At 41.9% G+C, this 18,401-nt stretch overlaps 1 protein-coding gene across 1 annotated transcript in view; it reads left to right on the forward strand.

The window, feature by feature from the left end:
- LOC146856095 (chloride anion exchanger-like) overlaps positions 1-18,401 on the forward strand; it is a 503,531-nt gene that overhangs the window by 29,703 nt on the left and 455,427 nt on the right. The window lies entirely within an intron of this gene.

Below are 18,401 nucleotides of genomic sequence, written 5' to 3' on the forward strand. Positions count from 1 at the left end.
AAGCACCCTACCTTCAGGATTGATAAGGTCTGCCATAGGGGTGACTGATAGTTTTCTATGTGCAGTGATAGGTGAGATATAGTGAACCTATATCTCAGTAAGGGCTGCATGCACCACCTTACCCAGGCTGCAGTAGCAGACCTGTGGTGGCATTTTGGAGGGCTTTCCAGGGGTGGCATAATACATGCTTCAGCCCCTGGTAGGCCTCTGGGGTACCTATGCCCTAGGTACATAGTATACCATATACTAGGGACTTATAAGGGCACCTCAGAATCCAATCTGTGATGTACCTAGTGTACATGGAATCAATTTAGAGAGGAAGCAGCTAGGCTGGGGCCCTGAATAGTAGGGTCCCAGCCAGATTAAAGTCGAAAAACAGTGAAACACCAGCAAAAAGTGGGGGTAACCATGTGAAGCAGATCCTACTCTCCTAAAGTAACTATCTGTAGGAAATGTTGTTACTGGTTAAGGGGGGTGAAACCAACACAATTTGTATCAGGTTGAAGTCCCAAGCAAACCCCAAATGAACATGTTCTTAACCCTCTGGCAGCTTGGAACAAAGCAGTCAGGCTTAACATAGAGGAAACATGTAAAGTATTTATGCATTACCTCAAAAAGTAATAAAGTGAAAGCAAGACAGAATAAAAATCCCACACCAGTATAGAAAAATAGACTAAAATGTATTAAACTATTTGAGACCAAAATAAAAAAAATACAGTCAGTAGAACTGAAAGTGTGCAATTTTTAAAAATGTAAGTGAAAATAGTGACTAAAAGCACAATGCGTCAACTGTGGTTTGTTGGTAGCACCGGACCAGGACAAAGTCTCAAGTTCAGGTTGACCACGATGGAGCATGGACCGGATACAGGGATCAAGTAAAGGCCCGCTAAACAAAGTAACTTAAATCCTGGTTGCGGAGTGTTGCAGGATCCTGGGTAAGGATGTGTCGCGCCGTGGCGGTTCCAATGGGCTGCGGGCTACGATACAAGGTCCTGCATCAAGGAAGTGTCTCACAGCAGTGATTTTGGGGCTCTGCGGTGCTGCACTTTGTGGTCCTGCTTCAAGGATGAGTCTTGCACGGCCGGTTCCGAAGAGTTTGCAGGGCTGTGATACGAGGTCCTCCGTTGAGGAGGCGTATCGCAGCGGCAGTTCTGAAGACCTACATGGTCCTGTGTCGGAGATACGTCACTCAGTGATGGTTCCGATGCAAGGCTATGTTTCGCACTGCGTCGGGGATGCCCAAAGGACCACAACTTGGCTGGCAGGGCACCTCAGGCCCACTTCCAAGAGTCCAGGACTGGGGTAGCACCACTTGGAGGGCTAGATTCCCAGCAGACAGAGACCAGGTGCTGGGTTCAAGGTGGTTGGGGATTTTTTTGTCCCTGAGTTTCTGATCAGAAGACAAGCTAACTAGCCTTTGGAGTCACTCTGGTGGCCCTGGGAACAAGATAAAGGTCCAGTCCTTTTCACTCAGGCAGCAGAGTAGTAGTCATTCACGCAAAAGAGCAGCACAGCAGTCCTGAGTCCAGAGGTGTACTGAAGAGTTGGGTTTGATGGTCTAATATTTATACTTGGTACAGCTTTGAGATATAAGAAGATTCTGGAGGTTTCCACCCCAAGAGGAATTAGGAATTTCCTCGCTCCCTACCCTTGCCCCAGCTTGTCTGGGGGCAAAAAAGATTGGTGTCAAACCCTTTGTAAGTGTGCTCAGGCAGAGGGTTTGTGATGTGCAAGTGTGATAGGTGACGACTTCAACCCTCCCCCAATCAAGTCAGAGATGGCCCATCTGGCCAACACTTATTACCTCTTTGTCTCCCTTTCTGGGAGCAATACGCAAACACTAACTGTCAGCTACACCTAGTCATGTGACACTAGATACAGGCTGCAAGCACTAAATGGTTGGGATAAGAAAATGTCAACTTTCTAAAAGTATATCCAAAGGGTAACGCTGGTGCGCACCCATCTGTCGCACTGCGAGATCAGGAATATGTCCTTCTCTTCAACAACTTCTCTTTTCCTTTTTAATTGTAATCCTCTTATTCAAGGTAAACCAGTCTGTAATCCAAAACCTTTATCCAAAGTTCATCCATACTTCCAACGTACCAGCGAAAACAGCGTGATTCCAACATGATTCATTTTACATTTTCACATATCTCCGGCATGCCCTCCGGGCCTTCAACAGTGACACGTTGAAAAGAATCATTAAAAGCAAGTTGGCTCAAAAGATGTTTATTACTTTTTCACCCAATGCATTTCAGGCCACAGGGGCCCTTCATCAGGGGTCACTTAAAAGCCACAAGCGGCAGTAACATCATAATGTGCAACTCCATTCTGGTTCTATTTTTGATTAACCTGGTTCAGCAAAATCATGGGCAAAAGGAAGTCAAAGGGACATGCCTTGGGCCCCAGCAGGTCGTCTAATGTTGTCTGTCATGAGACAATGGATAGGATTGAGTCAATTCTTGCAGATTGTCAGGCTATAGCCAATTCTGATCCACCTAGCCCTTCTCCCTCTTGTGGTAGTTCTATTAGTAGTGTTAACACTACTGCATTAATGTGTGCTTCCTCTCCAGGACCACCTCCTGCTAAGAAACTAGTAAAGCAGATTCCCTAAATGTTCAAAAAAACTGAAAAAAGGTGCAATAAAGCCATAGATGATGGATCATTGGTAGCTACCTCTCCTGAACCCCCTCCTGCAAAAAAAAAAGTTAGGCAGACTCTACCTACTTCTAGAACACACCAGGCCGAACATAGCAAGGACAGTGGCACTGGTCAGAGGCTATGTGCACATGTTCATCAATCTGGTATTGACCTCATAACAGTTTGCAGCAGACCCGCGATCCACAATATTGAGTGCCATAATAGATTTGATGCTCTGGTAGTAGAGGAGGAAGTGGGGGGGAGGGGACAGGGGTTGTAAATGCCATAGACAGCCTAGAGACATCAAGAACCACAATATGTGTGATTCAGTCATTAAAAGACCTGCTAGAATCCTTGAGAACTGAGATGAACATACTCAGAGAAAAGGTTGTCACTTTATTGGATAGGTTTGATCGTGGCCATGGGGTGGGATCAAAACCAGTTTATAGACACCTTCCCCCAAAAAGGGATGCCATTGGCATGGATGTAAGTAATTTAGCCCACATAAAGGGAACTAATCCCCATCACCCCATCCAAACAAGGTCTTCAAATCCCCTGTCAACAATAGTTGGGCACCATCAACCTCCCGATTTAGGAAAATTAATCCAGAGTAATCCCCTGGTCCCTAAATCAGGTAGGAAAATATATAGAGATGAGATTGCATTGGACGAAGGTAATACACATATGCAGGATTTTGGGAGGGCCCTTGTGAGGGGGTCTGTGCGGGAGGGTGTCTATGTGAGACCAAGTGCAAGGGAATGCACTCCAGAGATCTTTCTTACAGAAGTCCCCAAACTTCCTAACAGACACGTTGAAGGCCAGGATTCGCTTAAAAATAAGGTTATATATTGGCTCAGGTCTACACGTCAATGTTATTCAGTCATTAGAGATGACATTAGAGGGGTTAGAAGACTCCCAATTCAAAATACAATGTGGGATATGATCAAGGTCAGCTTTTACGATGTTGCAAGTACTTCTGGTCTACTGTTGATCGATTCCCGCACAGTTCCCCCCAACAATTCCAGCATATCCATTAGATACAGACCCCCAGCTGGAGTACCCCCTAGTTCTCCTCTTGCACCTAACCTTGCACCACATGCTGGGTTGCATCACCCAACCTTTGGGTTGGCTCATCATGGGTTGCCCTCCTCAAATATGGCTGAAGGGAGGTGGAATAGCTGACCACTTGATGTGGTGACGTCAACATCTGTAGCTAGGTTAGGATCCTCTAGTCCCTCGAGGCTGACCTATACCAGCAGCCCCACTAACCTAAATTTACTTCCCCCAGTATGCACCCCAGCCCCAGAAAATGTTGCGAACAGTGAGAGTGCTCACACTGTTGAAACTGGGACGGAGGCAGAAGCTCACGGAGGAGAGTTAAGAGGGCTAGAAGGTACTGAAAGGGGCCTGAGGAAACTTCCTCCCCTAAGGGTATTGGTTTGGAATGTGGCGGGGATTACCAAGCTAATGTTGGACGTAGAATGGTGCTTGTTTGTAGACTCCTTTGATGTTATTCTATTCCAAGAAACCTGGAGTCGTACCTGTCCGTATAGAAATGGTTTCTCCACCTATGCCAAAGATGCTACTAGAAATGAGAGGTGGAGATCCTCGGGAGTATTAGCACTATGGGTAAACATTGCCCTAGGGAGAAAGGTGAGGCCATTGTATGTTGATTCTGAAGATATACTTGCTCTGGAGCTTAGTTCTAAAGATGGCACTAGAACAAGGATTTTTAATGTTTATAACAGGGTACAGAAGACCAAGTGAGAAACTGATACACTGCGCATCTTAGATAATGCACTAACACAATACTCAAATAACTCCCAGGTAGTGGTGGGTGGAGATTTCAATTGTACGTTTGAACCGCTTGCCCTAATTCCCCCCCACCTGACTGATGAATGGGATAGGGAATGGCAGGTCCCTCAACTAGACTTGCCCCCGGTGAGGTGGAGTGATAGAGGAGCGCAGCTGTTGGCACTCACAATGCAGCATGATCTGAGGGCGACCAATGGAAAACACTATCTGACCCCAATGGTGAACCCACCTTCAACAGGCTAGTCCAGGACAGCAGGATTGACTATTGCCTAGTATCCCTAAATTGTTGGCACCTAGTTTTGGACATGGAAGTGGTGAAAAGGGCTGATAGTGACCACAACGCCCTTGTACTCACCCTTACCAACTCTTCGCCTATGGGGCCTGGTAATCTAGGTTGTCCAGACCTAGGAACCCTATCAGTAGCTAATAATCAAAGGAGAATCAACTGGGATTGGGTGGAGGCCCATCCAGAGGCACTAGGTGCAGTGAAGAGGAAGGTCTCCATGTTTCTTGAGAAAGCTGCTAAGTCTACTGTGGAATATGTTGATGATATAATAGGTTCCAGTCACTAATTGTTATATAAAGAGATAAGGGCTCTGCTAGGTCGCCAGGGAAACCTCCAAAAGTTAGAAGGATCGCGCCCTCAATTGAGATCAGATCAGCTGGGTAACTGGTATACCAAGGACTACAGGCATAGCAAGCATGAACTATTAAGGGCTGTAAAGCAAAAATCTCGCCCGAGATAGTGGTCCGCAGAGCTAGGTATAAACAAGTAATTGAATCCGCAAAGAAGGAGTGGGAGGGCTCCCTAGTCATCTTTGCGGAGAGCTCTCCTAGATAGAGACTCGAAAAGCTTCTGGAGTAAAGCAGCATACTGGCTAAAGGGGTACAAAAAAAAAACCAGAGTTCACAGTTCAGTCAGAGGACTGGGAAACTCATTTCGGCACTTTGTACGAATCCAGTCATGAGATAACAGCGGGGCTAGATGTAGTTCTAATTAAAGAAGGTGCAGTGGGTGAACCTCTCCATTTCTCACTAGAAGAGAGCAGAGCAGCAATTGCCTCTTGCATTCTGGCCCGCGCTCCCGGACCTGATCGAATCCCGAACGACCTCTATAAGGAGGATGTAACACTTTGGGGCTCACATATATACTTATTATCAAATTCGATCCTTAGAGGTAATCCTATTCCCCCTTCGTGGAAAAATGCAGAGATTGTCCCAATCTACAAAAAATGGGGACAGAGCGAACCCATCCAGCTGCAGACCAATTAGCCTCATTGATTCCTTGCAAAAGATATTTTGTAAGCAGATCTTAGCTAGGCTGCTGGACTGGATTACAGAGTCAGATGTTTTGAGCGACCTCCAGGCTGGTTTTCGAGCCAAAATCAGTACCCTGGACCAGACCTTCCGTCTACTATGTATATACTGGAAGGAAGTACATGTAAAAGGAGGAGAGCTCTATGTTGCTTTTGTAGACCTACGGTCTGCATTTGACCTAGTCCCACGTGACAACCTCTGGAGGGTTCTTAAGAAACAGGGTATGCCACAGAGTCTTTTCGATGTTTTAATCAGACTTTATTCTTTTAACACAGCACAGGTTAGATGGGGTGGGAACAATCAACTTACGGACACTTTTCCTGTCCAGAGCGGTGTAAGGAAGTGGTGTGTCTTCGACCCCACCCTTTTTATTCTTTTTATTAATGATGTTATTAACCTTTTAGATAGGGATGGGTGCGACGCCCCAAAAATTGATTGGTAACAAGAGAGTCCCGGCTCTTCTCTTTTCTGATGATACTTTTTTTATTTGCAAAGACTCCACAGGGACTCCAGCAGCTTTTAAACGATTTTATTATGTTTTGTCATGAGCGGGGCCTGGTCCTGAAGGAAACAAAAACAAAATATATGATTTTCAGGAAAGGAAAGGCCAAACCCAATAAAAGACAGGAGCTAGCTGGCAATAGCAACCTGGAGCCTGTCGATGTTTTTGATTATCTAGGCATCCGCCTGACTCCCATCAGTTAAGTGGGAGCCACACATTGAAAAGGTGAACATGCAACTTATACACCAGACCGCAAATCTAGGTAAAATACACAGAAATACATCTTCAAGGCAGCTTGCACCTGCCCTTGAAATGTATAATATAAAAATCATAGGGGGCGCTCTATATGGGGCTGAACTGTGGGGCACAGGTCCAATGAACTCCCTGTCAACAATAGAAAACCGTTTTCTTAGATCTTAGATAGACCTACCTGCAAGTACTCCACTGGTGCTCCTTTATTTTGATCTAGCACACAGGCAGTTGGCTCATAAAATTAGCTATAAACTCTTGATGTTCTGGTATAGACTGTGGACCGTGGAAGAACTTAGCTCCTATCGGGAACCTCTGTTAGAACTATTAAAGCTTCCCTCGGGCACCTCACTCCCTTGGTTTAGAGCTTTGAAGGCGCTACTAAAGAGGCTCGGAATGATGGGTTTTTGGTCAGACCCGGTAAACATGTCCTCCGTACCCAGGTCCACCCTGAAGGCATTGGTCTGGGAAACCATATTTGTGCAAGCTACGTCCAAGGTGGAGCGCAGCTTGACAACCAATTCCCTCAATTTTAAATGTGTCCCCCGTTTTGAGGATACACTGTACAAAGTTGTCCCTCCCCTGGCCCAGAAGCTTTTCTTTCAGTTTCGGTACAAAACATTACCCATCAAATCTTTTTGCAAAAAATGGACTAAGGGCGTAGTCAACAATGATTTTTGTCCGGCCTGTAGTGCAAGTTCTGAATCCATTGTCCACCTGCTATTTTTCTGCCCAAGCTACAAATCACTGAGGGAAAAATAGATTTTTCCACTTTGCAAGATTGTTGGTCCTGGCCATTATCTGGAGGTGCTTAGAATTTTGAGCACAGATACTAGCAGAGTTGTGGTTCTTGGAGTGTCTAGATATTGGCATGCTTTGTGGCTGAAAATGACTTAATGTATATCATGATAGACCCTGATTAGTGATGTAAAAATTGGTATGTATTGTAGATTTAATGATAACCAATTATTTTAAGGCCATCCCTATTTGAAATATATGTTAAATGGTTATATGTGATGTGAACTGTCTTTTTATCTTGGGTCTTCACTCTGATTATTTTTTATTGTAGATCTTCTTGTGTTGTGTAGTTTTATGACCTCATGGTCAGAATAAAGTATGATGATGATGAAAAATGGAAGAAGGTACAATAATAACCTGACTAAATAAGTAATATGGAAGTAGGAGAGCTTAATACAGTATAAAAATATATCAGCATTTTAAGGGATAGGAGCTGTAATATTGCATTTAGAATGGGAAAAGGAAAAGGGTTTATATAAGCAAGTAAACAAGAAAGTACATAATATATCCGTAAAAAAAACTATTCATGGGGGTTTTGGGACTTCTTCCAGGAGGGGATGATGTTTGGCACATTTTTGTGCAGAAGTATCTAAGAAAATAGTTACGGGGGACCATATATGTTCTCTTTTCAGGAGTATAGACACAGGGGAAACATACGCATGATTGTAGCAAACACTATACCACCAAGCTTCAAAAGAAAGTTGTATGGATTGATTCCATTTTTTTTGTTATTTGTTGGAAATCAATTGCAATTAATAAATCTACAACATCTGTGTTACAAGAAAGAGTATGCCACTGTTCAAATAATGTACCCAGAAAAATGTTTGTAGGTGAAAAGGAGAAATGAGTGTGAAAGATTACATTGATCTGAGACCATACCTCCAACCAAAATTGATGAGTAGAGGGACAAGAAAAAAGCATGTGGCATAAGCTAGCATAAGGGGTGTTACATGACCAGCAATTGGGGAAAATGTAGAATTGAATTTATGTAAGGACAATGGAGTAAACATAAGTTGATTGTAGATAAAGAAAAGTGTTTGGGTTGTACTTGCCAATCTTGAAGTTTTACAGATTTAGAACCATAATTTATCCCATAAAGCAGTGGACTATGATGTGTGCAAATCGTGTTCCCATTGGAGTTCTATGTTAGTTTTAGTTCTGTGTTTGGAAGGTGTGTTGAGAAATGTTTATACAGATGAGGCACTAGATTGGGCACTTAAAATGGGGAGTATATTACAGTGAGATAATAAGGAAGGTGGTACAGAACATTTTGAAGATAAGGAAGAAGATACACTTTGAGTCAATATCTTAAATTTGGCAGAAAATGATGTTGGTAGTTTATGAAGATATTGTGCTTCAGAGAAAGTAAGGAGGGTATCATGTGAGAAAAGTTGATGGATCCAGATTAGACCTTTATTGCGCTACGTTTTCCAAAAGATGGCTTTGTTGTTCATTTTGAGAAGGTGATTGTGCCAAATGGAGGAGTTAAGAAATTGATCTTTACCTGAAAGATGTGAAATCAGAGAAGAGTGATATAACCAATGAATAGTTTTATGTATAGGGGAAGATAAAAATTGTGTCTTGTGAGTGAATGTAAGAGATTTGTTGAGTGAGAAGGGATAAAGGGGAGAAAGCTCAATGTTTTTCCACAGTGGAGAGGGGTTGGATATGGATTGGTTTAGGGATTTAGAAAGATGTATAAGAAGAAAAGCATTGTGGTAAAGTTGGAAATCACGGAAGTTAACTCCACCGTGCGATTTAGGGCATTTGAGCATACATAGGGACAGTCGTGATTTCTTTTTATTCCATAGAAAAACAGATGAAATAGAATTAATTTTTTGGAAAAAGTAAGAAGCTAAGCTGAGGGTGAATAGCAGAGATCATCTAAAAAATAACAGGAGCAAGCATCATCTTGATAGTGTCAAGTCTGCCCCACCAAGATAAAAATAGGGGATGTCATTAATAAATGGATGTAGATAATGTGGAGAGGACATGAGTCATGTTTAGGAATACATTTGTTTGGTAGAGGGGACAAACCAAAGACCTAAATATTTAATCTTTTGGGAATTTCATGAGAAATTAGTGGAAGCAAAATCTTGCTTAAAACATAACATATTAAGAGGGAGAACTTAGCATTTATCATGATTAAGTTTATAACCACGAATTAAAGAGAAAGCATTGACCTCGGCAGTGAAAGCCGGGATAGATTGTTTTGGTTTAGACATGTATAGCAGAATATCGTCTGCATAGGCACTCATTTTCACAAGAATTTTATTGTGTTGAAAGTCATATTTTAGGATTTTGTTTAATTTTAGCAAGAAAGGGTTCTAGAGCAAGAATATATAGAAGTGGGGAGAGGGGACAACCTTGGTGGACATCTCTTTGCAAGGTAAAGGAGTTAGAAATGGAACCATTGGCAAAAATAGAAGCTTTGGGTTAAGTATAGGGAGATATAAGAAATAAACTTGGGTCCAAAGCCAAACCAGGATAATGTGTCAAAAATAAATGACCAATCCTTGAGGCCGAAAGCTTTTTCAGCATCCAGAGGAATGGCTGCAAGTGAATGAGGGTATTTATTAGATGTGTGCAATACAAAGTTCTGGTATTATCAGAGATATTTCGTCCTTTAATGAAGCCAGATTGTTCCTTACAAATAATGGATTGTAAAAGGGGTTCTAGGGGAAGAGCAAGAATTTTGGCAAATAGTTTATAATCAGTGTTAACTAATGATATTGGCCTATAGTTTTTATAAAGATGAGGGTCTCTCCCTTCTTTAGGGATTAAGCAGATAAATGTGTCTTGAAAGGTACCACTGGAAGTATTAGAGGATATGAAGTGTGAAAATAAAGAAAGGAGATTAGGAAGAAGGGATTTGGAGAAATGGGAGTAAAACTCGATAGGGAATCCATCTGGACCAGGTGCCTTCCCAGTTTTGAGAAGTTTTAATGCATGAGAGATATCTTTTATAGAAATATCACATTCCAATGGTGAGAAATCAATATCCGTGGAAAACTGTTTTTGTATCAAGGCAAGGTAATTTTGTATGTCTATAGAATCCAGAACAATATCAGGAGTATAAAGAGATGTATAGTATTTTTGAATTCTTCCAAAATCTCCAGATTTTTAGTTGCTGGAGAGGAATTAGAATTTAAAACATAATCAATATTATTACGGTCTTTCTTGATCTTAAGATAAGAGGCAAGGAGTTTGCCTGCTTTGTTTTGGCCACCATAATAATGAGCACTACCTCGGAGGAGATAAGCAGAAGAGTTTTCCGTGGATATCTTATTATATTTAAATTTCTCTTTAATGAGATTGTTGAGATTGCTCTTGGAGTTAGTTACTGTATAAAGGGACTCTAATAGTTTAATAGTTTTAAGGATTTAATTTGCTTTTCGGGAATTTTGGTGTTTCTTTTTGGCAACATATGAGATAACAAAGTCTCTGACGAAGCTTTAAAAGCGTCCCAAACAAGCGAGAAGGACGACACAGAAGATATATTACGCTTAAAGAAATCAATGACAAAGTCTTCAAAAGAAGAAGTGAAAGCTTGATCAGCCAACAGAGAAGTATTGAAATGCCATCTTTTACTGGTAACCTTAACCGGAAGTAACTCTAAGTCTAATATTACAGGAGCATGGTCCGAGATCAATATGGAACCAATATCTGCTTGCAGTATAGATTGTGTTAATGGTTTGGAAATAGTCATTGCGTGATTGTGAGAGGTGAGTGGGGGAGAAAAAAGTGTATTCGCGGAGTTGTGGATTACCGAATCTTCAGAGTCAACAAGGGATTGTAATGAAAGGTCTCAGATCTCCCCTGGACCAAGGTATGTACCATCACTTTCCCAGGGCGAGAATATCAGTTCCAAACATATGGAATATAACGTATACACAGCACTTCCTAAGGTGGGCAAACTTTCAACACTCCCCCAAAGGCAAGGCAAGAAAACAATATCACATGAGTCTCCTCTAGACCAAGGTAACACACACAACACTTCTCTAGAGTGAGATATACTTTGCACATCACTTGCCAGGAGGGCACACTTATCACATCCTATGACAAGGAAAAGACAAATTCAAACATATGGAATATATACATTTATTAACACAATACTTCAATCACGGGCAGGCGGAATATATATTGATCATGGCAGACTCTCACATATCAAATAACCGATTGAAATACACAATCAAAGTAAATATATATGTAGAAATATATATGTATGGATATAAGAATCAGAAAATAAGAAGGAAAGGAAAGAATCAGTAAAGAATCAAGAGACAGTTAGTAGCAGAGACACCTCACCTACTGCTTCATCATTTCACCCCACTACGCTCAAGGGGAGTCCATTGCTTGAACCGGGTGAAAGCTCAGAGGTGACAACAGCCCCCACTCTTCCTTGACAACACATCTCCTCCACGGCGTGAACTTCCACGGGGCTCAGCAAGTGCTTTGCTTAAATACAAGTTAAAACATAGCGAAGCTTCTAGCAAGCCTTGCCCCTTTTTCTCATGAGATCCTGTACCAGTCTGGACCAAGGTCACAGCATCCACTGGCCAGGCTTCTGCTATGGCTTCAAGACAGAGTACACACATTCCTCTGATAAAATCAGTTTTTCTCCAGTCTGTAAAGTGTGAAAAACAAGTGAAGAGCTGAACATGCCCTCCCCACTTTGCAACTACGTGCAAGCACAGAATATAGCTTCAGTCAAGAAAATGGAGTTAGCTAAGCCATGCACACAGAAAGGCCCAACGCAAGATGGAATCAGAAGGCAAGGATGACATGAAACCATGCCAAAGCCAATAGTAAGCACTGCCATAAAGCAAGGTAAAATCAGAAAACAGAATGAAATGAGGCCATGTCAAAGGCAGTAGGTCAAAGTCATAATTCACATAACCCAAATAACATTATTGACTTTATCCCTCAGTATACAACATTGAGCACATGTGTGCACCACCACCCACAACACTGCACCTCGACATCCCACACCTTCTATTCTTGGCAAGACTATTCTACTAAAAGACAGCAAGATTACAGGACAGAAGAGAAGCAGGCATATGCAAAACCATCCTACATTAAGGCTAGGGTAACATGACACACTAAAGTCAGTACAAAATGGTGGTGGTTGAGGGTCATCATACGGTGTCAGACCACAAAAGTGGCCTGTTCACTACAGGGATCTATGGTAAATCAGGGTGGTGAAGTGTTGATGCATTGGAAAAGAAACAAGGGTGTTTTGGATGTACGGTCAATGTAGGGATCAACAATTAGGTTACAATCACCCCCAAAAACAACATATGGTGTAGAAAGAGACATCAAAAGAGTAGAAATATGAGGCCAAAAATTACTATCGGGTTTAGTAGGAGCGTATATATTAAACAAAGGAATAGGTATATCATTAACTTTAAGGTGAACAATTAACCAACGCCCTTCGTCATCTGAATCATGAGAGAGAAGGGAAGTTTCTTATGGCAGAGAATCACGGTCCCATTCCTTTTGGTAGTACCTGGAAAAGAAAAGACATTTACCACCCATTGTCACTTGAGTTTGTGAACTTATGAAACAATTAAGTGGGATTATTGTAAAAACACAATATCTGATTTAAGATAAGATAAATGGGTACGAACTCTTTGCCATTTAATAGGCGTACCCAAACCTTTAACATTCCAAGAAATAATATGTAATGTCATTAATCAACCATAAGGATAAAACATTTTTTAGACTATTACAGAAAAACAGAGCTACAATATAAAACTTGCAATATTCAGAAAAATGAAAAAGAAGCACTCCAACAGCAAAGAAGTAAGATATGAAATGAAATCCACAAATCTGTGTATTCCAAGAATATTATGCCTCTTGGGTTACGTTGGACAGATGGATTTTGAGGAGAACGACCAAGTCTGTGTGCTCATTGTATGTTTAACGTTGGAGTTTCTGGAAATTGGAGAATCTGCAGCAAAAAAGACTGAAATAAAGAAATGGGATTGGTGCCTTCCAATCCTTTAGCCAGACCATAAATATGTAGATTGTTACGTCTATTTCGGTTTTTGAGATTTTCCACTTGCTTCTGTAGTTGTAATATTTCTACTTTCATAGGTTGTATTTGCTGAGAGGATGTTTACAGAGATTCCATTTGATGCTCCATTGAATTAATTTTATTATCCAGAGTAGACCATTTATCTTGAAGGCCTTGTAGGTGTAAATTTGTTTCCTCCATAAAAGGCTTAAGAGCTCGAATTTCATCCAGAAGCAATTCTAAGGAGGCTGGTGGTGGAGAAGTGCTCGGTGAAGGAGGGTCCTTTTTAATTCTCTTAGTAGTTGATAATGTAGAGGAAGAAATTATTTTAGAGACATTTTTCTCATTTGACGTGGACAGATGTGAAAGAGGAGTAGTAAACGAGGGTGAAGTGGTCGTTGTATCTGCATAATGGGAAGGTGCGATTTGCCCTGATTCCTTCATGTCGGTTTGCAAGACTGAAAAAGGGGTCAAGGTAAGTATTGTCGTCGATTTAGGACGTGAAGATGGGGTGGACGAAAAAAACGCGCCTCTACCAGAATTGATTCTCCCCATAGACATGTGTGTTACAGCAAGAGAAGCTTATTCGCTGTATAAAGTTAGTGAAACAGTCATACAAGAAACATTGCTATTTGAACAGTAGAAATGGGGAAAGCACAAACTGTCGAAATTGCAGAGGAATATCTACTCTTGCATAGGTATAATATTGGTAGAGTTCCCACAGTGATATAAAGAATAGTCACATGAAGAGAATTGAAAAAACATCAAGAAGCTTAAAAAATGTTGTAAAATCTAGAAAAAAAACGACAACATTTGTAGAGGAAAGCAAAATGGCAATGAAAAATGGTGGTACAAAGCCCGCAAAAGGACTAATTAATGTTCCAGCATGCCTCTGATAGAAAAAAGAGCAGCGGTGCCTATAAACGCATTGAACGTGGTAAAGATGCAAAATTGCAGCCGCAAATCCAGTCACGGAGACGCGCCACGCATTTTGAAAAGAAGAAGCGCCATTCGGGCTTACCGCGGCTGCATGAGGTGTGTCGCAATGGTCCAGAGGTCATCAAGAACAAAGTCATGAGGTTTGGAAAAGTGACCGGGCGCTATTGATGCCCGTCAGCGCAAACATCCTTGGGTCTTGCTCCGGATAGGCGTCAGCCAGCCGCCATCTCTCTTGCCGTCAAACTACTCCCCCACACAGTCTTAGTTCTATTTACAGAGAGAAATCACTGTGTTATCCAGTTGAGGACGTTGACCAGGCAAGAAGTGATGTCAGCAAATTTATTTAGATTGTTTTCTAGCTAGAAATGGACTTATATTTCATCTGCTACATTTAAAAATGTATTTGATACTGCTTGAGAAGGTGTGCCAAAGGAAATACTCTGATATTGAACAGGAGGTAAGGTAAGGTAAGAATAACCCTTGTGGGTCACCATACAATATCAGACGTATGAATTATGCACTTTTTCAAGTCCTAAAAATTTTACTGCAGTTCAAAAGGAAGTATAAGATGCAGGTGCATTACTTCTGTCATTCTTGTTTACTGATCTGCAGTATTGTGTTCTCAAAAGTGTCATAGAATGTGCACAGGTTGAGGACTTTATGGGCTAATTCTTGTCATCATTCAGTGGGACAAGGAGCTGCTGCCTAATATCTGGCATGGCTATTTTGGAATTTCTCATAGGCTTGTACAGGTGGACGCCAAGGAGATGGTTTAGTTCCATGTAGTCTTGGAGCTCTGACATCAATTCCTTTTCTAGAATCTGCCTGAGGGAAAGGGAGGGTGTCGATTGCAAGAATCTTCGGGTCTGTTTTTTTATTTTTTTTATTTATAGGTTTGTACAGCGCTGAATCACCCCAAGGGGTATCTCTGTGCTTGGACGGTAAAGCTAACACAGTCAAAACAAAACAGTGTTAAAAGAGGTGGGTTTTGAGGAGTTTTCTGAAATGTGAGATGGTCGAACAGTCGCGAAGTTGAAGAGGTAATTAATTCCAAAAGCAGGGGCCAGATATGTGAATGCTTTGCCGCCGCTGCGTGATTTTTTGATTCTAGGGATGCAGAGTAGGCGTTTAGAACCTGACCTAAGAGAGAGCAAAGCGGTGTAATTAGTTATCTTACTAGAGATATAGGACGGGCTTAGGTCGTTTAAGGCCTTGAAGACAGTACAGCCTATCTTAAATTTCACTCGCTTTCTTACAGGGAGCCAGTGGAGTTTTTTTAAGAAGGGGAATAGAGGGGGTTCTAGGAGGGACGCTCGCAACTAGGCGGGCAGCCGTGTTTTGTACAACCTGTAGTTTGTTAAGGGAGGCTTCATTGGCAGAAAGAAGCAGGGCATTACAGTAGTCTATTCTACTTAGTATCAGGGCTTGCATCAGCGTTTTTTTCATAGAAGGGGGTAGTAGAGGAAAAATTCTCCTAAGTAGACCTAAAATATAGTAGCAGGTGCCAGTAGTGGAGTTGGCGTGAGCATCTAGAGTGAGCTTCTGATTGATTCTGATACCTAGGTTCTTGACCACTTCCTTAGGCGACGGGGCTTTACCCAACTCCTCAGGCCACCAGGTAGGTGACCAGCATATGGCAGCACCTTCAAACAGCATGATTTCAGATTTTTCGGAGTTTAATTGAAGGAAATTGCTTTGCATCCAGGAGGCAATAGCCATCATGCCCTTGGAGAAGATGAGTTGGATGTCAGGTCTGTTCTTGTCAAAGGTGAGGAGGAGTTGGGTATCGTCTGCATATGAAATGGGATTGAATCCCAAGTTCCTCATAAGTTTGGCCAGGGGGGGTCACATAAATGTTAAAAAGAATGGGGTTCAAGCACGAGCCCTGGGAGACCCCCTTGGTAACCTGGGAAGGGGCAGATTTAAAGGAGCCCAAGGTGACGGTTTGGGTTCTATCAGTTAGGAAATCTGTCATCCACTTCAATGCGAGTCCCTGAATGCCTATGTCTTGTAGCCTCTCCAGCAGGATCTGATGTGAGATAGTGTCGAATGCTGCTGAAAGGTCACGCAGCACCAGAAGTGCTGCTTGACCTTTGTCCAGTGCCATCCTGACGTTATCAGTCACCTCCACTAAGGCAGTCTCAGTACTATGTTTGGCCCGAAAGCCCGACTGGGAAATATCAAGAAGGTGAGTGGATTCAATGAACGCAGACAGATGTTTATTAATGTGTCTCTCAATGAGCTTACTCTGTAGGGGAAGCAGGAAGATGGGGCGGTAGTTAGTCAGTTCAGAAGTCTGAATTTTAAGGTTTTTGGGGATGGGGATTATCTGAGCATTTTTCCATTCCGAAAGGAAGTCTGCCTGAGCTCAAGAAGCTGTGGAGGATAGAGCAGATGGGTAATGCGAGTTGGGTCGAGAATCTAGAAGATACTTTGGCAGGGATGATGTCAAGGGGGGAGCCTGATTTAGTACATTTGAGAAGGGATATGACTCCTGTAACGGCGAGAGAAGGAAAGCTGTGGAGTTGGAAGGGAGTGTTTAGATGGCTAGTATGGTCCGCTATGGAAGAGGGGGAGGAAACGTTCGCTGAGATAATTTTCTGATAAATGTTTTCATTTTTCAGAATAAAAAAAGAGGCAATGTTATCGCACAGAGATTGTGATAGAGTTTCTGCAGTATCACAGGCTTTAGGATTGGTAAAATATTTCAGAATTTGAAAGAGAGTCCTGGAGTTGTTTCCTGCTTGATCTAATTGGGATGAAATGTGGAGTTTGCGAGCATTTTTAATATTTTTGTGGTATGAGGTCAGAGCGGTCTTGTAGCTAACTTTATTTTGCTCATTGTGGGAGAGTCGCCAAGTCCGCTCTAGCTTCTTGCATTGACTATTTTCATCCTGCAAGGCGGGGGAGTACCAGTTTGAGGGAGTGGATTTAGGAGGGTGGGTTTGAAGCTTCATAGGAGCTGCCTTGTCTATAGTGTTGAGGATGACAGAGTTAAAATGGGACAGTTGTTTTTCAACATTGTAAGAGACGGTGTCCGGCTCTTTTTCATAAGTGGGGTGATAATAGCATACATTAAAGGGGCAGGTATGGTTTCTAATCTAGGGAAGGTGTTTATCATATTTTAACATATAAGACAAGATGGCATTGAGAATTTTAGAATTCAGAATTTACGACATTTCAGGCCTGATATAGGGTTTGGTGGGCTTCTTACTTCATCACAGCATGACACCCTTATTAAAAACTGCATAGGAAATAATAGAATGCACTTGTAATACAGGAGACAGGATATCATTGTGTTGTTATGGAGTAACACATCGACCAATCCCTAAATGCGGCTCTAAGGGTTTGAATACTCCATTTGTTCTATACAGGGTTTTGGGATGAAGAGGGATGGCTTTTTAACACATCAAGGTTAGCTAGTTCATTTTAGATGTGAAATACCTCTTTACATCTGTGTTATTCTTGCCACAATTTTTGTCTGCTATGGTCTATGACTTGGTTGTGTTTGATGCATCTCTTTTCAGATAATTCATAACAAACCCTTTGCTCTAATGCCTTGATTGATTTTTGGGATTTGACAGGAGCAATGATGTCTAAGGTCTCTGTTATATTTAGGTACAAATTGTTCAACAGAGAGACTGTCATTTAAGACAAGTTGCATGGCTTTGACTCTTTTGTACATAGTCTGCAAGATATCTGTAGGGATGTTGATAGCGTGGTGGGGGATGGGCTTGTCTGAGAGGTTGGTCAGGTTAATAAGGATGAAAGAATTGTATGACCATATTTGAGGCTGTACTGCCAGGTGAGAGGTTTCAAAGTTATAGCTGAAGATAAGGTCAAGCATGTGGCAGCCTGTGTGTGGCAGACCACTATCTGCAGAAATCAAAGTGGTTGCATATTCTCAGTAACGTCTGTTGCTGTTTTGGAAACAGGTATGTTGCTCCATAAGTAAAAATCAAAATGTTATTGGCTTTGTTCTGGAGGTGGAATGTCAGTTTGTTCAACAATTTGGGGTTGCACCTGTGGGCAGAGGGTGGCAGGTAACTGCTGCAATGAGAAATCAGTTGGTTTTGCTGGAGACGCACCAAATTAACTTTATATTCAGCTGCTTGGAACCCT

The sequence above is a fragment of the Triturus cristatus genome, chromosome 4_1, assembly GCF_964204655.1.
Source record: "Triturus cristatus chromosome 4_1, aTriCri1.1, whole genome shotgun sequence".
NCBI classification, from domain to species: domain Eukaryota; kingdom Metazoa; phylum Chordata; class Amphibia; order Caudata; family Salamandridae; genus Triturus; species Triturus cristatus.